At 38.2% G+C, this 26,363-nt stretch overlaps 1 protein-coding gene across 4 annotated transcripts in view; it reads left to right on the top strand.

Moving 5' to 3' along the window:
- Nucleotides 1–26,363, top strand: part of ABL2 (ABL proto-oncogene 2, non-receptor tyrosine kinase) — a 104,526-nt gene that overhangs the window by 42,964 nt on the left and 35,199 nt on the right. The window lies entirely within an intron of this gene.

The following is a 26,363-nucleotide window of genomic DNA, read 5'->3' as shown; positions in this document are numbered from 1 at the left end:
TTAGCATAATACCCTCTAGTTCCATCCATGTAGTTGCAAATGGCAAGATATCTTTTTTTTTTTTTTTTTTAATTGCCGAGTAACATTCCATTGTGTATATATATATATATATATATACCACATCATTGGGGCGCATGTGCCCCTTCAAAACAGCACACCTGTATCCCTTGGGTAAATACCTAGTAGTGCAATTGCTGGGTTGTAGGGTAGTTCTATTTTTAATTTTTTGAGGAACCTCCATACTGTTTTCCAGAGTGGCTACACCAGTTTGCATTCCCAGATTAATGTTGTTTTCATGCTTTCTGTTCCTAATTTTTCTTTCTTTTTTTTTTTTTTTTAAAGTTGTTTTCAATTGTGGCAAAATATACACAACATCAAACTCCTCGTCTTCTCAGATAATGCTTTAATATACTCAGGTATATTTTGTTCATATAATATTCTGTTTAAAGTAGGACTAGTTTTTTGCAACTACGTGGATGGAACTGGAGGGTATTATGCTAACTGAAATTAGAGACAAAAATCCTATGACTTCACTCATATGAGGACTTTAAGAGACAAAACAGATGAACATAAGGGAAGGGAAACAAAAATAATATAAAAACGGAGGGGGACAAAACAAAAGAGACTCATAAATATGGAGAACAAACTGAGGGTTGCTGGAGGGGTTGTGGAAGGGGGGATGGGCTAAGTGGGTAAGGGGGAATAAGGAATCTACTCCTGAAATCATTGCTTCACCGTATACTAATTAATTTGGATGTAAATTTAAAAAAAAGTTAAATTATAAAAAAAATAAAATAAAAAAAAGAAACCTGATTTAGTAACTAAAAAAAAAAATTAAAATAAATTAAAAAAATAAAGTAGGAGTAGTTTCCTGCGGATGACCCTTACACCCTTCGGCCAGCAGAACTTCCCTTTCCTATCTGTTACCAATCTTCTATCTCCTACGTGCTACTCTACTGAAACCTTTTACCCCAGTAGAATGGAGTCTCATGACAGAACAGGAGGTGGAGAAGTGGTAGACCTTCGCAGCTGATGCTCCCTCCTACAGTATCTGTGAAATGTGGGTCGTATCTGTTCCTTTCTTCCTTTCGCTCTAGAGCGTTCATGCCAGCTCCTCAGGGAGAATGTGTAGGAAAGCCTTTGGCTTGAGTGATACAGCTCTGATCTTGTGACTTCCTTAAGAGATTTCATTCATTTCTTACCATCTTCAGGGTGAGGTCTAAAGTCATTAGCAGAGCATCATTCAAGGCTTTCATGGTCTGGTGCCTGCCTAATCTCATACATGTTCTCTAGGTTCCAGACATACTAAATAAAACACATGCAGTTCCCTAAATACGGTTTGTGCCTGGCACATAGTAGATAGTCCAGAAATATTTCTGGAGAGAGAGAGCGTGCGTGAGTGAGCGTGTGTGTGTGTGTGTGTGTGTGTGTGTGTGTCGGTGTATATAAGTTGTACTCTTTTACATGCTAACTTTTATTCCACAGCTACCTCTTTAAGACTCAGGCCAAGAATCCTCTATCAGTAGGCCTCTGCTTTTGTCTATACTAGTAAGCACTCCTGCTCTGTGATGTCAAAACATTCAGGCCACATCACTGTATATGATAGCTGATTGACTTCTTGGTTTCTCTCGTTAGCATGTGAGATGCTTGAGGGCCAGGGACCATGTGTTATTTACCTTAGTACCCTGTAACTCTTCTATTCTTCGTAGAGTTTCATATTCATATTCTTCATTTTTTGTTACTAAAAGCCTTTAAGTTAGCTGTTGCTCTTGTTTTCTGATGTTTACATTATATAATGTTATGTATTCAATATTTCTGACCTTTTAATTTCATTTCTTAGCCTTCCCCAGTGAAAATTACATGGACGCTTAACTTGTGAAATAATCAGTATTTTATTTATTTTTTTAATCAGTGTTTTAACAAGCGTATATCATACATCATAATTACCATAATGCTTATTATAGGATTGGGATGTTGGGTAGGAAAATTAGAATTGCACACTTCATTTCCTGCAGAGGAATTATCTGAGCGCTTTGAATAGTTAAGATTATATAAGCCTTATCCTTCTAGATCAGTACATTTGAGTTTGCATGTTTTAAATTGGTGACTTATTAAATTGTTGTTACTTAAGATGTAACTATTGTTAGTGCATTTGTGTTTCCTAATTTCCACTCTTTTATCAGTGTTGCTTTTCTTTCTCAATCTTAATGTCAACAGTTGTGTCATTCCTTAGAATTAATGACTTAGTGGGTGACACATTATTTGTTTATAGGAGAAGGCTTTATTTTAGATGTTCTTCCTTTTTAGAGTCCAGAATCTTAATCATTTTACCAGAAGGTTTACTCTCTCTCATTTAGGTGAAACAGTAGATAAAGAGACTGTAAGCATACTAAATAAACATGGGTTGAATTTTTTGGGGGCATGAACCTAAGTACAATAAAGATTTATCATATAGGGGCAACTGGGTGGCTTAGTCAGTTAAGCATCCAAGTCTTGATTTTGGTTCAGGTCATGTTCTCTCACAGTTTGTGAGATCGAGTCCCATGTTGGGTTCTGTGCTGACAGCATGGAGCCTGCTTGGGATTCTCTTTCTTTCTCTCTCTCTCTCTCAAAATAAATAAATAAACTTAAAAAAATATTATATAAACACTGTGAAACCCCAAGTTAATTAATTAAAAAAAATTTTTTTTTTAAGTAGGCCCCACACCCAGTGTGGAGCCCAGTGTGGGGCTTGAACTCACAACCCTGAAATCAAGACCTGAGCTGAGATCAAGAGTTGGACACTTAACCAACTGAGTCACCCATTTTATTTAGTTGTATTAAATTAAAACCAACTGAGTCACCCATTTTATTTGGTTGTATTAAATTAAAAAAATTTTTTTTAACATTTATTTGAGAGAACGAGTGAGCAGGGGAGGGGCAGAGAGAGATGGAGACACAGAATCCAAAGCAGGCTCCAGGCTCTGAGCCGTCAGTACAGAGCCCGACATGGGGCTCGAACTTACAAACTGTGAGATCATGACCTGAGCTGAAGTGAGACGCTTAACCAGCTTAGCCACCCAGGTACCCTAAGGCCTTTCTAACAATAATTTTTTTTCCTGTTGTAGGCCGACTTTTCCATGGCAGACCTACCTGCCTGCAGCAGATAAGTTTTTATGGGATCACTCTTCTAAAACATTTTTGTATTGTTGGAACATTTATGTAACATAAAATCTGTCATTTTAATCATTTTAGAGTGTACAATTCAGTGGCATCAAGTACATTTACAGTGTAATGCAGCTATCACCACTATCTACTTGCGAACCTTTTTAAACAACTCAAACAGAAAATGTGTCCCCATTCCTCTCTCCTCAGTCTCTGGTTACCTCTAATCTACTTTCCTTCTTTAAGAATTTGCCTATTCTAGATATTTCACATAAGTGTATTTAGTTTATTCCACTAGCACAGTGTTTTCAAGGTTCACTGTGTTATAGCATGTATCAGACCTTTGTTCCTTTTTTTTTTTTAATTTAAAGTTTTATTTACTTAAGTAATCTCTGCACTCAACAAGGGGTTTGAACTCACGACCCCAAGATGAAGTCAGCATGCTCTTCTGACTGAGCCAGCCAGGCGCCCCAGAACTTCATTCTCCCTGAGGTTAACTGTAGTTGGAAGGGGATGGTATGTCATGACTATTCTTGGAACTTGATTTGGCTGTTAACTGTGCTTCTCTGGCAGAAGCCAGAAGGGTTGGGTTGGATCTCAGGGCATCTTTGGAATAATCAAGATGCTTAGGGTGGCAGCTCGGCTTGCAGCCAGAGTTCATTCCTCTTACAGTGTTTTTGTTTGTTTGTTTGTATGATTGATTGATTGATTTTTAATCTCTTACAGTGTTTTCAATCCTTTTCTTCTTGTCAGGAACAGAAATCTCCTTACTAGTCTCTCTCTTCCCCTGGCCTAGGCTATGGTGTGAAATTAAAGCTTATTTTTTCTATTGGCATGCTGACTCCTAAGCTTGGCTTATCAAAATCAGAGTTTTACTTCTAAAAAATGCTCACCTGCTTGTATTTTTCTTAGGACAGGAACATGTAACAACAGTAAAAATTAAAATTGGCTGCTGTTAATAACAGCCTTATTACTTCTGTTTTTTTGAATAGCGCTTCACTCTACCACATACTTGCCCTCATTTCCCAAGTGGAATACTCTGAGGATTTTAAAAAACTCTTATGCATATAATTAAAAAGGAGTGATTATTGATCTTGATTAATTTGTTATAACTTCTTTTGATTGTAGAGACTGTGGTAGGGGTTTGTGTAGCCTGGGATCTCCTTTATTAATTTACTTCATCATTCCCTTTCGTCAGCGTGTATTTGTTACTGCCTGGGGCATGAGCTCACATTCCCACTTACTGGACTTACAAGACCGTGGCATGCCAGACAGTAGTAAAACTTCCTAGCATATCTGTCTGCTAGGAGACTAAAATTAAGAGCTAGTTGTTTATTCCTTTAGGACATCCATTTAAGGAGAATAGTTCCTGCCATTCTAGCCCACTCCTCAAATAGCTAATTCATTTCTTTTAGGTAGCTTCACACTTGTCTGTGTTAATATTCTAAATACGCCACCAAATATTTATTAAGTTTCTGCTATTGTGAAACAGTCTTAGCAGTGGAAGTCTGGTTTCTACCAGCTTCAAGTGACTGCTGATGGCTTTTCTTCTTCTGAGTTGGACAGGGCACAGGAGGCCAATTCAGCGGGGTCCAGGGAATAGGGTCAAGAAGCTAGGTGAACACCTTGCAGCCTGGACTCACATCCTGTCCCTCTTTATTTTCTCTCTCTGGCTTTGACATCCTTCATTTTCTTGCTGCTGTGGCCACGTAGGCTTTCAACTTTGCCAGTCTGTGCCCAAAACAAACCAATACAAATCCATCTCCTATCTTTTTTCATCTTCCTGAGATAAAAAATGCTCTAGAAATTTCACAGGGAGTAACAAAAGTTTCAGGCACTAACATGACAGGGATAATCTAAGAAGGTTCTAAGCCTCCTTTCTCCTTTTTGCTTAGAACTGGTAGACAAGTTGAAGGGTATGAAGTTAGAGAAGGTTTTAAGACTGCACTGTGGACTGAATGAAATGATATTCATATATGAAAGTATTTCAGACCAGTTTTCAAGTGTACATACGGATGTGGAAATTTCCGGAGACAATATCAAAGAGGAACTATAGTATTGGAAAGGCTTTGCATCTCATCTGTCTGTAAGTATAGTGATAGGGTAAACTTTTTCCTGATCCAAGGTGAGGAGGTAGGAGAAGGGGAGGGAATCCTATGTTGCCAGGGCATGCAGGGAGGGAGAGGGAAAGTCAGAGGGAAACAAAGGAAGAGAAACCGTTAGGGGTGAAGGGAGGCTCTGCGACTGTTTTTACGGCATATACATAGGTCAGTCTGTACAGAATGTGAATTTTTTTTTTCCTCACATAAAATTTGAGATGCACATACACACACACAATAAGGGGAAACTGTAATAAAAATGCTTGTTTGCCAGTACGTTTTTTTTTCTCACAGGTAACAGTATGCTTCAGGGTTTTTTTTGAGAGCGTCATTGTAGTTTATACTTAAAAAAAAAAAACCATTTATTTGTTTTGCTTTTATGTAGTCACATTCACTTAGTGTTCAAATGTCATTCTTTGTCAGTTAATTTGGATTGATATCCAGGTAAGACCTATTTGTTACAATGATATATTTAATAATCGATATAATTATTTAATGATAAACTGTCTAATAGAACTAATACGTATCTCATATCTCTGATCTGTAGGTTCTTTACCTTCATTCTTTGTTTTGCACAAAGGAAAGGGTTATTATTTCTAAAAAGCCATTAAAGCCTTTTGTAGCTTTAAAATTTGTTACTCTAATTATATCAGCTGTTTCCTAGAACATGCTTTCAAAGTATTTCCTAATGGTTTTGGAAGGATGCACATGGAAATTTTTCTTAAACTTTTCTTTATAATTTATGATTTTTAATAGTTTCTAAATGTCCAAATGGGGCTTGCTATATGCATATTTTACACTACAAATTTCCTCATAATATTCTGGGTAGACATTTGTCTACCCTGTTAATTTAGTATCTTCAATGGAGATTTGTTTGCTATATGGCTAGAGTTAAAACAGAGTTAGCAGGGCACCTGGGTGGCTCAATCGGTTAAGCGTCCGACTTCAACCCAGGTCATGATCTCAGTTGTTCGTGAGTTTGAGCCCTGTTTCAGACTCTGTCCTCACAGCTCAGAACTGGGAGCCTCCTTCGAATTTTGTGTCTCCCTCTCTCTCTCTCTCTGCCACTCCCCCACTTGTGCTCTCTCTCTTTCTCAAAAATAAAGAAACATAAAAAGAAAATAAAACAGCTAGCCTGTATGTCTGTCTAATCGGAAAAGAATATGCTTTATGACATGATTGGAAGAAAACCAGCAGTGTTTTTCTGCCTCCTTGTTAACGCTTAAAATTCTTTGGGGAAATTTCTTTTATTTTTAACTGTGTAACCTGTTAAAACATAAATATTACTATGTAGCTTTTGGGCAGGGTGGGATTCAGTGCCATTATTCTTTGTAAATGTTATTTATCAGGTTATCTTTAAATTTCATAGATTATCTTTAAATTCTAAGGCTCTAGAGCACAGTTGTTTGGCAGACCTTGCTTAGAGGAGTAAACACCTTTAGCTCTTTATTTATTAAAATAAGTGGAATCTAGTCTCTTCCTCCTATTACTACCTTCCAATCAGAGATAAAATAACTTCAGCTCTTTGGATAGAAAAAGACTGATTTGGGACAGTCTGTATGTGCATTCATGTATATGTGCACACAGAGTAGTTACATCGTGAGGGGTTAATTTAAGTCCTTGGCAGCTGGGAAGACAGGTCGGGAAAGGAGGGTACCTGCCTGTCAAGGCCTGCTTCACCATCTTCTCTAGGATAAGACCTGGTTAAGGAGTTAACCGTGTCTTGAAGTGTAGCATATACCAGCTTTTAATTCTCATCTATTTGAAAATGCAGATTACCTATTATTATTTTTAAGTTGAATTTGTTTTTCACTTTGCCATGAAATCTTTTGAGTTTTAACTCTGTGATCGGTTTTAGTGAGGAGAAAAGTGTTTGTGGTCTCTGTTGGGATTTTTTTCTTGGGGAAATAACAGCAATCAATAAGGGGTATTTGTGACCAGTGGTACTTAGGCTGATGATTTTATTGTTCCTTTTTTAGAAATGAGAGAATAAATTATGCAGGACTTGTCTGGGCACATGAAAACATGAACATGAAAACTCATTCTTTGAAGTTTCACAGAGTTCCTTCCTGAATTTTATTTCTCTTTCATTGTAGGTAAGGTGTAGCATAATTAAGTACGTGTTGTACTTCCTAACTGTGAAATGAACTTAGTCTGTATCATCCTCTATGAGTGTTGTGGAGAAACTTAAGTCTTGATTGCAGTAAACTATGAGTCAAGGAGTTTGTTAACCAGCTCAAGATTGATCGACTTGAATATATTATTTGGCCCACAGAGTAGATTTTACTATTGTTTATTGGATATTTTGGGCATTATTAGTATTACTAAATGAACTTGAATTTGGCTAAAAATTTGAAGCCTCCATAACTGGGGTAGTAAGTCATGCTAGTTAGTGTCATAGTGGTTTTCTTCAAACTTTGGTGTTCACATATTTCCTCAAAGGCTTATGAAAGATCTAGGTGAGAAGAGGATGTGGCCATGAAGGGATAGCATGAGGGGGATGATTGTTCTGTATCTTGTGTGTGTGTTCTGTATCTTATAGAAACAGGTGTTGATTACATGAATTTGTACATGTATTAAGATTCATAGAACTATACACCAAGAGAAAGAAAGTAGCTGCTCTCTTGCACGTGTTTTGGGTCATATCAGAAACCAGTTTCATCATAAGTTTAAATAATTGCAAATTATATAATTTTTTGTATTTTATAAATAGCTACATTTTAAAATAAAACATCATTATTTATTACTTATTAGTTACTTATGTTTCAGAGAGAGAGAGAGAGAGAGAGAGAGAGAGAGAGCGCGCATGTGAGTGAGCACGTGCATGGGAGAGGGGTAAAGGGAGGGAGTGAGAGAATCCCAAACAGGCTCCATGCTCAGTGCTGAGTCTGATGGGGGGCTCGATCCCACAACCCTGGGATCACGATCTGAGCCAAAATCAAGAGTCAGATTATCAACCAACTGAGCCACCTAGGTGCCCCTAAAGCAAAACATCATTTTAAAAAATGTATCTAGGAATCTAAATACTGTAGTGATTCATCATTACCATTATCCATTATTAGCATTATTTTATGAAGTATATAAACAGGCTCTTTTTTAACAGCTGAAAGTTGGAAATTATTCCTGTTGTTCTTTGAATTTGTGTTTCTATTCCACTTTCCTCATGGAAGTTTATCCTAATGTATTTTGACCACCTAAATACCATGTCCTAGTTCTCTTCACCTACGACAGATACATAAATTGAAATTATTTTCTTTTTAGTTTCTCTGTTTAAAACTTTTTATGATTGATTTAGGATTTTAACCTACTGGCACATAACCACAAAACAATGTAAGTATATATTTTGATAATTAAAAGTAAAATTTGGTTGGAAATACATTATATCAGTCATTGCTGCAAAAATGCTATGTAATAAATAATCTGGATCTCAGTAGCTTAAAAACGACATTTCCTTTTTTTCCTTCTCATCAGTGTCTGGGTCAGCTGGGATTTTGTTGATCCCAGCTGAGCTTGCCTAGGTTCAGTGAGATTTGGCTCTGTGCCCACAGGTCTGCTCTGCATGTCCCACAGTCATCTAGTGCAGACAGCAGGAACACAAGAAGGGTGAGAAACAAACACACATGAAGGCTATTAAAGTCCCAGCTCCAAATTGGCATACTGCCCACACTGTTGGGCAGAGAAGGTTACATGACCAAGCCCAGCATCAGTGGGGAAGGGAGATCTACTTTGCCTATTCCAGTGGTAGGTAACCGCAAAGTCTTTAGCCAAGGATATGCATTATAATTCTATAATAGTGAGGAACTGAAAAATTTGGAACAATAATCAACTTCTTTTGTGCATTTTTTAATGAGATGTTTTTCTTGTGTCTGTGGATGTTATTTACTGGAACGAGACACTGGATTGAGATCTGAAGCAGTTGGAGTTAGCCAGGCAAAGTGGGAGTGGGGACAATGGGCAGAAAATATTTGGGGTCAAGGGAATAGTATTTGCCAAAATAAGAGACAATCTGTGAAACTAGAGTTGAGTATGTCCAAAGCATAGTGTGAGAGGCCAGGTGTTTATCAAAAAAGAGAATGGGCAGGAGAGGTAAGGCCTCAGTCACTGTGAAAGAGCCTTTTATGCCATGTGAGGGAAATTAGGCTTTAACTTGAATGCAATGGAGAAATCATTGGAATCTTTTAAACAGAGTATGTTGTGATCAGATTTTCTTGTGCTCAAGAAAAAAAAATCATCTTGGTTGTTTATGCATACTATAATGATGTTAGAGAAGTCCAGAGGTGGAGAGACCAGTGAGGAAACCATTGCAAAGACCTACGTGAAAAATGAAGATGGCCTAAACAAAAGGAGTGGAGTTAGGGCTGGAAAGAGATGGTAAGCCATAGAAGAACTAATTTGAAGTATTTTCAGCCAGTGAGTACATTGGTCACATTCTCTCATCTATATATAATTTTGATGTTAGAACAAGGGCAATGTTTCAATTAACCTATGTCATCATTTTTTAGTTTATGAAACAGTGAATGTTAGCAATTTTTGTTTAAAATAATGTGTAGGGGCACCTGGTGGCTCAGTCAGTTAAGCGTCCGATTCGTGATTTCTGCTCAGGTAATGATCTCATCACGGTTGTGAGATCGAGTCCCATATTGGTCTTCCTGTTGGACACAGGGTTCCACGTTGGGTGTTGGGCTTAGCCTGGGCATGGAGCCTGCTTAAGATTCTCTCTCTCTTTTTTCCTCTGCCCCTCCCACGCTCTCTCAAAAAAATAATAAAATTTAAAATGATTTGTAAATAGTAAAGTTACAAATCCCAATTATTAATATTATGCAGGATGTTCTTTGAATAAGAACAGTATTTTGGGTTTTTTAAAGGGGGAGGGAAGGGTAGAGGGATAGAGAAAGAGAATATCCCAAGCAGGCTCTGCATGGACAGCGTGGAGCGCCACATGGGGCTTGAACCCACGAACCATGAGATCATGACCTGAGCCGAAACCAAGAGTTGGACCCTTAACTGACTTGAGCCCTTAGGTGCTCTGATAATATTGTTTTATTGAGGCTAGAGAAGCACTATTTATTATCTCTGACCTAGTGTGTGTAGTGTTTTTTTTAATTTCCTTGGTTTAACTATTTTCCCCCTCCCCCATAATCTGGAAAACTCAAAACACCTATTTGTCTGAAAGAAAAGCTCTGGAAATTGTTACTCTTCAATGGTTTCTAATTGCCAGCAAGATAAATCTGAATTTTTTGTCATGGCATTCAAACTTCTCTAAGATCTGGTCCTTGCTTACCTCTCCTACTTTAATTTTCTTAGCACTTCATTTTATGCACATGTCCCCTCCGTTCAAAAAAAAAACAAACCTTGGGCCATAATCCTTTTTTTTCAGTTTGTAGAATGTACTATGCATCTTATTATCATTAATCACACTTTACTTGGAATGTCTTCATCTCATTCACTTCACCTGCTTCAGATGGTTGATATAAAAATGACTTGTCTTTAAACTGGAGGTGATCGTGAGCACCAGATTTCTGAGGTGTATACATCTGAGCCAGATTTCATCTTTCCACTTTACTGATCTATTCCTGGTGCTTGTTACTAGTACTTGGTACAAAGTGGATGTTCAGTAAAGATTTCAATAGTAATTCATCAATGTATTAGTTACTCGGAGTTAGGCATTTCAGAATTTCTTGTGGATTGCGTTATTTTGTTCCTTTATGGGTACACAGACACATTCATAAACATTCCGTGCACAGAAAAGTGTGTGTGTGTTTGTGTGCATGCGTGCGTGAGCAGTTGTTGCATACTTCTAGTCTCGAACAGCTGACTGCTTGGATTACAGAGGATTGTATTGTAGATCTTTAGGAATGATGTAGGTTTATTTGTGAGTCCCTTCCTAGGAATGTCAGCTCTGAGCTTGCACTGAAGTCACTGTACCAGGTGCCAGCTACATGGACTTTGAGAATTCCACGAGGGAAAGAGGATTGGCACATTCCTTTCATCCCTGAGATATTTCATTATCTTTTGCCTTAACAACATAGGCAATGATGTGTTTCTGCTAAGATGCAAAGATCTTGGAATTCTAAATTCCACAAATCTTATGTGTTTAGGAAGGCCCTTTCCTCTCAACTTGTGTCACGATTATGAACAAAAGGATATTTTTATCTAAAAATAAGTGTGGAAATTTTAAGTTCTTAAGCTGCAAATTCTTATCTGTAGGTATTGCTAAATTTTAGTGTTCTGTACATGTGGGAATGTATATATGGCATGGTTATGATTGTTTTCATTTAACTGGTGTGAAATGTGTATCAACCTATGTTTTGCCTTTTTTCTCTTTATTTTTAAAATTACCATACAGTAAAATTGTTTTTTTTTGTTTGTACAGTTGTATGCATTTTAACTTCTGTAGTTTTGTGTAAGCTCACAATCAGCAGAGCAATTACATTATCCCAACAAACTTTATTGTGCGTTCCCTCTGTATTCTCATCTTCTCCCCACCTTTTTAAAAATTATTTTGAGAGAGAGAAAGCGTGTATATGCACACATGCGTGTGCAAGCAGGAGAGGGGCAGAGAGAGGAAGAGAGAGAATCCCAGGCAGGCTCCACTCTCAGCACAGAGCCCGACACGGGGCTCGATCCCATGACCCTGGGATCATGACCTGAGCTGAAATCGGCTCATTCAACCAACTGAACCACCCAGGTGCCCCTGCAGCATGTAACTTCTTGAGACTGGCTTCTCTTGGAAACTAAGAATATAATATCTTTGAGACTTATGCAAGTTGTTGTGTATATTAATAGTTCATTCTTTTTTTATTGCTACTTGTATTCCATTGTGTGGATGTACCATAGTTTGTTTATCCGCTCGTCTATTGAAGGACATTTAGGTTGTTTGCAGTTTGGGACAGTTAGAAATAGACCTGCCGTAAACATTTCTGTACAGGTCTTTGTGACTATAAGTTTTCATTTCTCCAGGGTAGATACCCACTAGTGGGATTGGTGGGTCATATGGTAATTGTGTGTTTTATTTTATAAGAAACTGCCGAACTGTTGACCACAGTGACTGTATCACTTTGTGTTCTGCCTAGCAAAGTATGGGAGTTCCAGTTGGTCAACATCCTTGTCAGTGTTTTTTTATATTAGCCATTCTCATAAGCATGTAGTGGTATCTCGTGGTTGTAATTTGTATTTCCTTAATGTTTGTTGTCGTTGAGCATCTTTTCACGTACCTGTTTGCCATTCATATAACCTCTTTGGTGAAGTATTCAAGTTTTACCTTTTTTTTTTTTTTTTTTGTTTTAAGTGTGTTGTTTTCTTCGCGTCTCCTCCCATTTTTGTTGGGCCTTTTTATAACCTCATAAGTAATGTTTCTTGTTTTCCCGTCATTTTTCTTATTTTCTCATTAAAAGACTGTGTCACAGGACTTTGGAGACAGACCAGCACCTGGGTTTTAAATGTGGGTTACTCTGCAGGTCTCCTTGTGATCTTGGACACATTATTTACCTGACAGGATTATTATGAAATTAGAAGATTCAGTTGATGTGCATGAAGTGCTCAACATGTAGCTATATCCATGCCTTTCTTTCCCCTCTCAACTCACATCTCTGCGTGCATTCCCTGGAATACTAGTCTTTGAGATGCTCAGTGAAAAATCTGAGATCTGCTATGTGATGTCGCTGCTTTTTGGAGGGCTACTGTGAACGTGAGTGTATTACTTGCTCTAATAAGTTAGACATTTCTTGTAGAACTAGTTTTATTTAGTATTTTCCAATCTTATTTAACTATAGAAATACTTGTCCTATGACATCTACGTAACCTACTCTGATGGAGCATGGTTCAGGAAATACTGACTTAGCATGTTATCCCAGAGTGTGGCACATATTAAATATTCATTATTTATCAACTACACACACACACACACACACACACACACACACACATACCTACACATAATTCATTTAGTTTTAAGTCTTGAAATAAGTATTTAAAAATATATTAATCTTAGGTTGGGTTATGTAGATTATCATATCCTCTTTTTAAAATATTCTGTTTATGACTCCTTATACCCATTTCTTTTTTTTAATTCCAGCATAATTAATACACAGTGTTAAATTAGTTTCAGGTGTACAACAGTGATTCAACAATTCTGTACATTCAGTGCTCACCATGAAGGTGTACTCTTTTTTTTTTTTTTTTTTTAATTTTTTTTTTTTTTCAACGTTTTTTATTTATTTTTGGGACAGAGAGAGACAGAGCATGAACGGGGGAGGGGCAGAGAGAGAGGGAGACACAGAATCGGAAACAGGCTCCAGGCTCCGAGCCATCAGCCCAGAGCCTGACGCGGGGCTCGAACTCACGGACCGCGAGATCGTGACCTGGCTGAAGTCGGACGCTTAACCGACTGCGCCACCCAGGCGCCCCTGAAGGTGTACTCTTAATTGCCTTCACCAATTTCACCTATCTCCTTATCCCCGTTTTTTTTTTTTTTTTTTTTTTTAAATGTTTTTATTTATTTTAGAGAGAGAGAGAGCACAAGCAGGGGAGGGGCAGACAGAGAGAGAGAGAGAGAGAGACATACACACACAGAATCTGAAGTAGGCTTCAGGCTCTGAGCTGTCAGCACGGAGCCCAATGTGGGCTCAAACCTGTGAATTGCGAGATCATGACCTGAGCTGAAGTTGGACGCTCAACTGACTGAGCCATCCGGGTGCCTCTCCTTATCCCGGTTCTGAGAAAGTTCTGGGAAATGGTTTGAAAGTTTGATTCATAGACCATTAGTATCAATATTACTTCTGGGTGATATCAGAAATGCATATTCTCAGGTACCCACCCTTGGCCAGCTGAATCAGAAACTCAAGAGTTATGCCCTATAATCTGTGTTTTCCAGCTTGTCCTTCAGGTGATTTTCGTGTATGCTTACGTTGTAGAACCCACTCTAGGGAATCATTCAGTTTGGGTTTTTGTTGCAGAGCAACAAAATCTGAGAAAAGATTCAGATAGATCATCTAGATGGGACTTGGATTAACTAGAGCACCTTATTGTACTATCTCTTAATGTTGAAAAACTTTATAAAACACAGTAGAACACTAATACAACAGATTGGCTCATTTTATTGCCTTGGATAGTAGTTTTCCGATTGTAGGTTGTGAAATCAATTCACTGGGAAGCCACCAGCAGTTGAGAAGGTAGACAGGGAAGGGAGACCGAACATAAAAATGCATCACCTGTAGTAAAAATGTTTTATGACTCTGTCACTTGTACATGTTTGTATGCAGGGTCACACTATCACATATTTTCTTTACTGTTGGTTATGGGTGGGTGGATTTTCTTTACTGTGGAAGGGGAAGCAGATGTGGTATAGAGAAGGGTACATTGGCTTCAGAGTCTGAAAACTTGGGTTTGTATACGACTCAGTTGCTACTTTTGTCAAAGGTTTGTGTATCATACAAAGTTTTGTGTAAAGGTAAAATCAGTGGTTCTCAACTTGCCCTCCATGAGACTTTTGATAACCTTTGGAGACATTTTTGGTTGTCACAACTGAGGATAGAGTAGAACTGATGTTCAGTGAGTAGAGGCCAGGGATGCTGCTAAACATTCTACAATGCACAGGACAGCTTTCCAAAACAAAGAATTAGCTGACCCAGATGTCAGTAGTGTCATGGTTGAGAAATGCTGGATTAAGTGATTACATTTAAAAAATTGTGAATTGTCACATAAGGTACCTAGTACTTTTTTTTTTTTTTTTTTAATTTTATTGTTTGTTTATTTTTGAGAGAGACAGAGACAGAATGCGAGTGGGGTGGGGCGGGGCAGAGAGAGAGGGAGACACAGAATCTGAAGCAGGCTCCAGGGTCTGAGCTGTCAGCACAGAGCCTGATGCAGGGCTCGAACTCAGGAGCTGTGAGATCATGACCTGAGCCGAAGTTGGATGCTCAACCTACTGAGCCACCCAGGCGCCCCCCTAGTACTTTTTATTAAGAATACATTTAAGTATTTAAAAAAAAAATTTTTTTTTTTAATGTTTTATTTATTTTTGAGACAGAGACAGACAGAACATGAACGGGGGAGGGTCAGAGAGAGGGAGACACAGAATCTGAAGCAGGCTCTAGGCTCTGAGCTGTCAGCACAGAGCCCGACGCGGGGCTTGAACTCACGGACCGCGAGATCATGACCTGAGCCGAAGTCGGCCACTCAACCGACTGAGCCACCCAGGCACCCCAAGAATACATTTAAGTATTTTTAAAGACCTGTATCTCAGTATTATCTTTCAAAGATGAATTTTTATAATGAAATATAGCGTGTAGGGAAGATGGAGGAAATTGGAGCAAATCTGTGTAATCTTGGCTCTTTACCTGGTAAGATTATTATGAGAATTTGACAATTAGATATATATCAATTAGATACACATTAATATGATAATTAGATATATACTGGTACATGTTTCAAAGCCTCATAATTGATTTTTAAATTTAATTAAATTTAATTTATTTTCATATTTGATTTAAGTAATGTTTATATAGGAGTGGTGCAGAAGGTAGAGTACTTGTATAAGAAGTGATTTTGTATCAATACAAGCAACTTCAGAGAAGCCTACATTTAAACATATTACATCAATTCAATTTAGATAATTTGAGAGATTAATATAATTCTGTGTTACTCTATGTTAGCCAAGTATTAAAAAGTGTAACTACCTGTGGCTTTTAATCAGATTTCCAGGAAGGCTGCAAGGTAATGATACAGAAAAAACCAATAACAGCAAATTTTGAAGGGATAGACATCGTTCCTGCTGTATTTTCTAGCACTTTCTAAAACAAATTAGTCTCTTGGGGTGCCTGGGTGGCTCAGCTGGTTAAGCGTCTGACTTCAGCTCAGGTCATGATCTCGCGGTCCGTGAGTTCGAGCCCCACGTCGGGCTCTGGGCTGATGGCTCAGAGCCTGGAGCCTGCTTCTGTATTCTGTGTCTCCCTCTCTCTCTGCCCCTCCCCTGTTCATGCTCTGTCGCTCTCTGTCTCAAAAATAAATAAACATTAAAAAAAATTTTTAAAACAGATTAGTCTCTTAAATTCATGGTCAGAAAATCAAGATAATCACCTGAACCAGAAATTCTATTATAAACAGTTGTTGCTAATAATTTATGAAACATCTGTCAGTATATTTGAGCCACTGTCTTTCTAGGACTACTTAGCACTCCTTCACCAGCAAGATGTGATAATCTTCATGTGCTCTGTGACTATTTTACCATTCAGGAAAGGATTAGTATAGACCCTCTCTGTGAATTGAAAAATCAATTGATCTTGGACATCAGGTTGTTAAGAGTGTGCATATTATCCACATTAAATTGGAACAAGGTTTCATCCAAGCATCCCACGCAATATGGTAGTTAGAAAAGGCAGAAACTTCATTGTTAAGGTTTGAAAGTAGGGCTTGGTGTACATTCCTTCTGTTCAGCCTTTTTGTCTTCATCAGCTAAATAACCAATATTTTATATAGCTCTTTATATCAGGCACTGTTTTAAGGTTTTTACATACAATCAACATTCAATTCTTACATCATTTCTAGAGGTAAGAATCTAGGTACTATTCTACTCTTTTTGGATTAAGAAATTAAAGTGCAGATAGGTTAAGTTGATCAAGGTCACACAGTTAGTAAGTGGTAGAACTAGGATTCAAACCCAGGGAATCTGGCTCCAGAGTCTGTGCTGTTAACTACTGTGTCCTTCCTGTTACTGTGTAACAGCTACCTGGCAGGGTGGTTATAACTAAATCAGATTTCATGTACTGAACACTTCACATGTGTTAGGTACTCAATAATTAAGAGATGATATTAATATATTCTTCTGTTAAACACAACTAGGAAGAGTATTGCAAAGCATCACTTTTAAACATCTCTTTTAAAAAATTACATATCTAAATCAGAAATGCATGCTTAAAAATTTTTTTCCACATAATGAGTTATATTGAGAGGATCATAGCTTTTTTCCCCTTCATTTTATTAACTTGGTATATTACATTGATTTTCGTGTGTTGAACCAACCTTGCATTCCTGGGATATATCATACATGGTATGGTGAATAGTCTTTTTATTTATTTTTTTTATTTTTGAGAGAGAGAGAGAGAGAGAGAGAGAGCGAGCGAGTGCCAGTTGGGGAGGAGTAGAGAGAGAAGGAGACACAGAAACCGAGAAGCAAGCTCCAGGCTCCAAGCAGTTCAGCACAGAGCCCGACACAGGGCTCAAACTCACAAACCTTGAGATCATGACCTGAGCTGAAGTCAGGGGCTTAATAACCCAACTGAGCCACCCAGGTGCCCTGAATAGTCCTTTGAATATACTCCTGGATTTGGTTTGCTAATAATTTATTGGGGATTTTTGCATCAATGTTTATAAGAGATACTGGTCTGTATTTTTCTTTTTTTGTGATATCTTTGTCTGGCTTTATTTCTTAAAGTCATTCTCCACCCTCTGTGCCCTCATCATAGAAGAGGCCTTACTTTACTCACCCGTTTCTAGCCTTAGGTCAGAGGTCAATTTCACAACATAAGTGCAGAAAGCCAAATAATCAGGCAGTTATGGGGGCCCTTAAAACCTTGTGGCTGTGATGGTTTAAGGCAAGTGATCCCTAGCATAGGAGGGTATTTAATAAGGTACATACGCTTTTGCAAGACTATTATGGTTCCGTTGTCCCTTGCTGGTAATAGGATGCCTTTGTTTTTAGGGTTATTAATTACCCACAATTTCAAGGCTTAAAGGTACCAGAGACAGAATTTCAAATCTTACTCCAAAATTGTTTGCATTATAGCACATGCCTATTCATGTGAGAAATGGGGTAATAGTTATTTACATTTGAGAGAGAGACAGAGACAGCATGAGTGGGGAAAGGGCAGAGAGAGGGGGAGACACAAAATCTGAAGCAGCCTCCAGGCTCTGAGCTGTCAGCACAGAGCCCAACGTGGGGCTTGAACCCATGAACCAGGAGATCATGACCTGAGCGAAAGTTGGACGCTTAACTGACTGAGCCACCCAACACCCCAAAAATAGTTTCTTTCTATCAGTGTTAAGATGAGAATTAGTGATAATTTATGTAAATTCCCTGGCATATAGAGAAGCAAGTATTCAACAATTGTTAGATGTTAATTTTCTATCTCTGACTTCTATTCTCTACTAGATAGTATGGTGCTCAATCAAAAGTCCAGACTTTAGTCTTGCTCCTATGGGGTTAGTATAACATTCCCCACCTGCCTCTTATTGATTCATTTCTGTCCTTTACTCCTTTACCTCACAATCTCGTTCACCATTCATGAAGAGTTTTGATGTCTGATTTATGTTCTTTCTTAGTCTGTCCTCTAAATGTTGTTACTGGACACATTTTGCCCTTCTGCCATAACGATAGAATAAGTGAAAATCTAGCAAAACTGAAAACAAAATTGAAATTAGTCGTACTTTTGGGATAGTTTAAATACACAAAGCCACTCGTTTCTTGACCTGGGCCCAGCTATCTTGATAAAGAAACTTTGCTGGCTCCTGTTCTTAAGGATTTTGTATTTTGGGAGGCACCTGGGTGGCTCAGTCAGTTAAGCATCCAGCTCTTGATTTTGGCTCAGGTCATGATCTCACGGTTTGTGAGATTGATCCCCACCCCACATCTGTCAGCGCAGAGCCTGCTTGGGATTCTCTCTTCCTCTCTCTGCCCCTCCCCAACTCATGATCGATCTCTCTCTCTCTCTCTCTCAAAATAAATAAACTTAAAAAAGATTCTGTATTTCTATCTTTAGATACCTCTGAAGTATTCATTTTCTTTCTTTTTAAAAATCCTCTATAGCTCTCACCCGATACTTGGACTAGTGGTCTAGAAAAACATTATTGGTAGTTGTGGTCATGTTAATGGTTTTTATCCCACATCATAAATTAAGCCAGTGATAATAGTGAACTTTACTATGAATCATAGTACACAGTCATGTAAATATAGAATATACATAATAATGTGAATAGCATGTGTTCATATAGTACTAGGGATTCACAGTTTGATACTGACAGATGTCCAAAAAAAAACACTTTAATAGAGAGCTTTATCAACAAAGATATTTGGTTAAAATTTTTCAGTACTTTTGTAATTTTGGTGATAGTCTTGTTTTAAGCTGGGGATATAGAGTTTTGCAATGAAATCACAGAAGTTAAATCCTGAGCATGTATTTTATAGATTATTTGAACAAAAAATATATATTAATATGAGCACTAAGCCAAAATAATTTTGTAATTTGAACTATGACTTTATCTTTTTACCTCTTAACACTCATCCCGTAGGGAGGATTCTATTGCTTTGGACAGCTAATAGCTGCCAAAATAAGAATAATGAGTAAAGTTTTATTTCCCTCATTTAAGGCAATTAGAAATACCTGAGTTCAGGAGGAAATAGCTTACAGCCAGGACCCAAGAATAGGGAGTGTGTGTGGTGTCTGCACATAGAAATGCCTCCTCATAGATATTAGAAAACTAACTCCATGGATGTGAAACAGGAAAAACAGCTCTTTTGATGTTTTTTTTTTTTTTTTTTTTAATCATTACATGAAAGGATTGTCGCTGAATTATCTACAGCGCAGTGACAGGTGTTCTAAATGGTCAGGTTAGAGAACTTTAAGATCTGTAAGAATCATTTCCTAATGAATACCCATATGTACATTACTTTTTGTGTGTGATGTTTGTGAGATGAGCCATATATTAAGGGAAGACTTTTTGTTCAGCTCTTCTTTTCTTTGAGGACATATCAAAAGAAAAGACACCATCCATTCCATTTTGGTCTAAATAAAATTGTTCAAAGAAGAGATGAAAATTGCCCAGTCAGAGCAGAGGTTGTATTTTTGCATGCTTTCTAGATTCTGGCATGATCTATACAAATATTTAGAACTCCTCCCTGAGTTATTGTGCATTAATTCTGGAAAAATCTGTGATTATTCTGCTGGGAATAAATGGCAGAAATTTCGAGTTTTCTGTGATGGAATGGACTAGGTTGGTAAGCACATGTATATTGCATTCTAATTAGTCTCTCAGGTTTGACCCTTAAATGTCATTTTATATATGGACAGAAGAATCAAAGTCATTTCACTTGGGACATCTGTTTTGAAATTCTCTTCCAGAAGGTTAGAAGGACCAGTTTTTGTATCACTTTCTATGGAATGAGTGAGGCATCCTGAAATTGTGAAAGGAGCATGGGCTTTGAAGTTAGATGAGAGCTAGAGGTTTGTATAACTGGCTTCACCAGCTCTGGAACTTGGGTAAGTTACCTGACATTTCTGAGCATTTGTTGGTGACGGTAATGCCTGTCTTCCAGAGCTGTAGGAAATCATATTACAAATTATAATACATCAAAGTCTGTAAAGTGCCTAGTACATATGTGCTCCATAAATGGTAACTTCATTATAGTCCTGTAGAGAGGGCTAGAATTGTTTTGAGTCTTATTTATTTATTTATTTACAAAAAAATTTTTTAATGTTTTATTTATTTTTGAGAGAGAGAAAGAGAGAGCAAGCAGGGGAGGGGCAGAGAGAGAGGGAGACACAGAATCCAAAGCAGGCTCCAGGCTCCGAGCTGTCAGCACAGAGTCTGATGCGGGGCTTGAACTCACTAGCCGTGAGATCATGACCTAAGCTGAAATCAGACCCTTAACTGACTGAGCCACCCAGGCACCCCAACTTTGAGTCATTTTTAGTTTGCCTGGAAGCTGCATGTTGGTAGAGATTTGTGCACATTAATTTAAAAATAATTGAGTGCCTACTATGTACAAGATACAGGGATTAATACAGACAAAATTAGTGATCATATTGTTGAATGCAAACAGCTATCTGTTTAAAGAGTCTGATCTGACAATGGCCAGGTGACTCTTTCCCAAATGCATGTATCTTAATGTTCTCTCAAGACAGCTATACATTCAGGGATGCCTTGGGTGGCTTTGTCAGTTAAGCGTCGGACTCCTGGTTTCAGCTTGGGTCATGATCTCACAGTATATAGGATTGAGCCCCACACTGGGCTCTGTACTGACAGTGTGGAGCCTTCTTGGGATTCTCTCTCTACCCCTCCCTAGCTTGTGCTCTCTTTTTTTCTCTCTCAAAGTAAATAAATAAATTTTAAAGAAAGGACAACTTATACCTTCAAAAAGAGGGTTATTATTATTATCATGTAATAAATAATGAGAAGTGGGTGCTTTTTAAAAATTTTTTTTTTAATGTTTTTATTTATTTTTGAGACAGAGCATGAGACAGAGGGGCAGAGAGGGAGACACAGAATCTGAAGTAGGCTCCAGCTGTCAGCACAGAGCCCAATGCGGGGCTCAAACTCACAGACTGTGAGATCATGACCTGAGCTGAAGTCGGACGCCCAACCGACTGAGCCACCCAGGCGCCCTGAGAAGAGGGTGCTTTTAGAGAGATGATATTAATGAGGTGCTCTTAGAACACAAGAATTCCTGAGTCCCCCGTTCATCTCACTCCCTTCATACAAGATCCTCTTTCAAGAATGACACCTGCACGTGGAACTAAGCAAGGCAGGATAACACTTTCTGTTAGCAAGAGTTTGGGCTTCAGACCCCATTGAAGAAATACAATTATCTAGGACCAAATTATAGATCTTACCTCTAGCTGCGTGAAAAGACCATACCTTCTAATAAGAAACAGGAGGAAAATGCAAAAGACATGGGAAAAATGTGTCTCACTCATGTCTCTGAATATAATAAATTATAACATGCCTTCCATTTCCTTGAGGGTGGAGTTGAAAGCCAAACTTCTGATTCAACTTTGTGAGGAAATGAAGCTCTGAGAGGGAGTGGGGAGATTTCAATTTCTGTTTTATAAAGACCAGCACATGATTTAGCATGCCATTTAAAAATAAAATTATAAGCTCATTAGAATAAATTTCTGAAACACTTAGAAAACTCTGCAATTTAATTTTGGCAACCTGTGGGGACAGTTTATATTTTTGGGCACTTGGGTATTTTGGCCATAAAATGGGTAAAATACTTGAGGAATGGATCACAATGTGTGTTTTAAATTTTGTTCATCCTTGAAAATTAAAATTGTTTTATAAATGTATAAAAACTAATTACCTAGGGATGAAGTTTGCTTTGAAATTTCTTAAAAACGTATCACTTCTGCTGATCTTGGATCTTAGAGATCTGAATATCTAGAACAGAAATCTAAATGAAATAAATCAAATTTGCACATTTCCCAAACAAATCCAAGGACTAAATTCCTTCTGTTGCCAAATTCCAAATCTTAAATTATAGGAATTGGTAGGTTATATTTTAATATTGGCCTCAAGGCTAAAAATTGCTGTAAAAGTATGTATGAGAGAATATCTTTTTTTTTTTTTTTTTTTTTTTTTAAGATTTTTAAAAAAAGTTTATTTTATTTATTTTGAGGGAGATAGAGCACATGTGAGGGAGGAGCAGATCAGGGGCAGTGAGCAGGGGGTGTTGCTGGTAGAATCCCATGCTGTCAGTGAGGAGCCTGATGTGGGGCTCCAACTCACAAACTGTGAGATCATGACCTGAGCCAAAATCAAGAGCCAGATGCTTAACCAACTGAGCCACTCAGGCACTCCAGTATTAGAGAACATCTTTAAGAACAAGATAAAAAGACTGGATAAAAATGTTTGAAAAATAGGTCAGTAATTATTTCTGGATGATGGGATCATAACTGCTTTTAATTGTCTTCAGTACTGTGTCTTTTAGTCTAGAAAATGAGCAAGTATTGTTTCTATAATTAAGAAAAAATGATGTGTCGACAAATATTTATTGAATACATGTTCTAGGCAAATAGATATGAATAAGACATAATCCCTGCCCTTAAGTGGGGTGAGGCTGGAGTCACACATTATAAATAATAGTACTTTGTATGTTTCTGTATTATGCAGTATTTCTCCCTCACAAATAACTACTAATAACAAAAATCTGTGTGATTATGACTTAGTGTAGAGTTATAAACTTTATTTTAGGTGAGAGAGAGTACTTTTGAGAACATTGAACAGAAGAGGTATGAATTGTGTTAAATGAGTTCACTAGGTACCTCGAAGGGAAGAATATTGTAGGAGAGAGTTAGCATGTACAAAGATCGGACAAAGTGAAATGTTCAGAGAACTACTGGGAGAGGTATAGATGAAGCATAAGATACAGGGAAGATGGGAGAAGAGAGGCTAGAGAGGCTGACAAGTGCCATACCATGGCAGATCTTTCTCATACCATGCTGAGGAATTTGGAATTTAACTGTGCAGTAGAGAGCCCAGACCCTTAGAAGTTTTAAGTAGGAACATAACTTGAGGTGGTCTTGCCCCTTCAAAACACCAATTTAGAGGCAGTGTGGGAATTAGACTGGAGCAGAGAGAAACTCAAGTCGGGAAGATCAGATAGATGAATATTGTAGCAGCTTAGGAAAGGAGATAAAGAGGGTGTAAAGTAAGACAGTGATAATGGAGTGGAATACATGGATTTGAGAGAGATTTGGGAGGTGGAATCTGTAGAATAATAGTGATAGAGGGAATCAGGGAAGGAAGAGGTTTCTAGAGTGCTGATGAGGTTTCTGGGTTGGATGCCTGGGTGAATGGGTATGCCATAAACAGCTATAAGAGTACACATATGCACGCATGTGAACACTACACTGAAAAATAAATGAAAGCAGAAGTAGAAACAGCGGGTTTTCAGTGCTCTCAGGGTGTCGAAGTGTATATACGATAGGCTATAGGCTGTCTCATGTATTTATCATAGGCTATAGGCTATATATCAACTGATCAGGAGAGTGGTTAGGGGTTGGTGGGATTTGGGAGCTTGTGGTAGGCTGAAAAGTGCCCCTTCAAAAGATATGGATGCCCTAATCCCTGGAAAGTGTAAATGTTTCATGGCAGAAAAGCAGGCAAGGGAGATATCTTTATAGATGGATGGGGAGATTATTTTGGAGTATCTCAGTGAGCCCTAAGTAGAATCACATGTTTCCTTATAAAAGGGAGATGGGGAGGTTTCACACACACAGGAGAAGATGATGTGAAGAGAGAGCTGAAGATGCTGGTCTCGAAGACTGCAGTGATGTGTCCACAAGCCCAGAGCGCTGGTAGCAACCAGAGACTAGAAGAGGCGAGGGATGGGTCCTCCCTTAGAGCTCTGAAGAGAGCCGAGGCCTTGTCACCACCTTGATTTTGTCCCGGTGATACCAATTTCTGACTTCTGGCCTCCAGAGTGCATATCTGGTGTTTTAAGTCATCCAATTTGTCACAGTTTGTTAATAGCAACCACAGGAAACTAATACAGGCGCCAGTAGCCTAGAGTTTATACTTAAAAGTGGTAGATGTGAATGATTTCACCTAGGGAGGATGCATGGAAGAAGGAAAGAGGAATGAGGATAGAAGTTTCTGTTATCTGGTACCATCCAGAAAGAAGTGATTTTGGATTAGAGAGTATTTAGGAAACTGAATACAAAACCCTGTAATTATTGCTACTTTTTTCAGTTGATAAAAAAATGTCTTGATGGAGTACTCAGAACTTTGTTCTTTGTATAAAAGATTGAACCAGTTTGATAACTCCTAAAGTAATGTCTTTAGTGAGTATACCTCATTGATATTCTAGTCTTATAACTCTGTCTTTGAAATCTGGATGTTACTACTTTATATTCATTTTACCCCAAACTAAAGAGAGACTTACTAGTTTCCTTTCCTATATCTACTTGGTTCCTAGATAATTATCAACTTTTTTCTTTAAAAGATTTCTTGGGGTGCCTGGGTGGCTCAGTCGGTTAAGTGTCTGACTCTTGATTTTGGCTCAGGTCATCATCTCATGGTTTGTGAGCTCAAACCCTGTGTTGGGCTCTGTGCTGAATGTGCAGAGCCTGCTTGGGATTCTCTCTTTCTCCCTATCTCTGCCCCTCCCCTGTGCTCACTCGCTCGCTCTCTGTCTCTCTCTCTCAAAATAAACATTAAAAAAAATTAAAAAAGATTTCTTGGGCAACCTGGCTGGCTCCAGTTGGTAGAGCATGCAGCTTATGATCTCAGGGGTTATGAGTTCAAGCCCCATGTCGGGTGTACAGGTTACTTAAAAATAAAATCTTTAAAAAAAGGATCTCTTGAATCGTCATTGTCCATTCCATGACCATGCCCTTATCATCCCTGCTTATCAGACTTTTAGTTATTCTCTTTAACTGCAGGGAGGTCCATCAGGAGCATTGGAGACCAGTCTTCTTTAAATACCACAATCAATGTGTTACTACTTCTCACAAATGTAGAATGATTACCTATTGTATCCCAATACAGTCTGAATTCTTTTGTCTGGATGTCCAGGTTGTCTGTCGTTGGGCCCACAAATATCTCATGTTACCCGACTAAGACACACATACATTTCCAGGCTTCTCTTCTCTTGTAATCAGGCCAAGTTTCTCATGCAGCAAAATCACTGAACTGGATTAAGGAATGGGCCAGCCAGGCTCCTCTCCAGTGTCACTTTCTAAAGGTTCACTGGAAATGTAACAGGGTGAAGAAATTGTTTTCTAAAAAGCCTCTTATAAAGAGTATTATCTGTGGTGTTGGGGAATATTTTTATAAGATGTCTGGGCTAGAGCCTGAGACCACCAAAGGGCATGGGAAAGCGCCTGCTGAGGTGGGTAATTCTGATTCGCTGCAGGGCCTTTTGTGGAGTCAGGACTTGAATTATTCAGGACCACTTCTTCCTTTCTGCTTTCCCTTCTCCCTCAGGGCTAACTTCAGGCCTCTTGCTGAATAAATGTTGAACACATATTTAAGGAGTGTTTTTTTGAAGATGTATTAGTTATTAGCCTACCCAGGTTCCCCCATGTCTTAATTGGTCTTGTAAAACACAGTATTCAATCCTTTTTCTTCTCTTTGTTTAGAGTGTGTGTGTGTGTGTGTGTGTGTGTGTGTGTGTGTCCCGCTGCTTAGAAACTGTGCTCTTCCTTTCTCTGTAGTAGAAAATTTTGAATCCAAGTCTGTTGACATCTATGATTTTGTAATTAGAACAAGCCCCTACTCTAACAGGAACAAATGAATCCTCTTGGGACCTTCCAAGTGTTTGGAAGATTTGTCTAGGTGTAGAGCATGTGTTCTCAGCAGGGGTGATAATAACTTAGGTATTTACATTGGTTTGTAATCCTCCAA

Source organism: Panthera leo, chromosome F3, assembly GCF_018350215.1.
Source record: "Panthera leo isolate Ple1 chromosome F3, P.leo_Ple1_pat1.1, whole genome shotgun sequence".
NCBI lineage: Eukaryota > Metazoa > Chordata > Mammalia > Carnivora > Felidae > Panthera > Panthera leo.
This window is presented reverse-complemented; position numbering and strand designations above follow the sequence as displayed.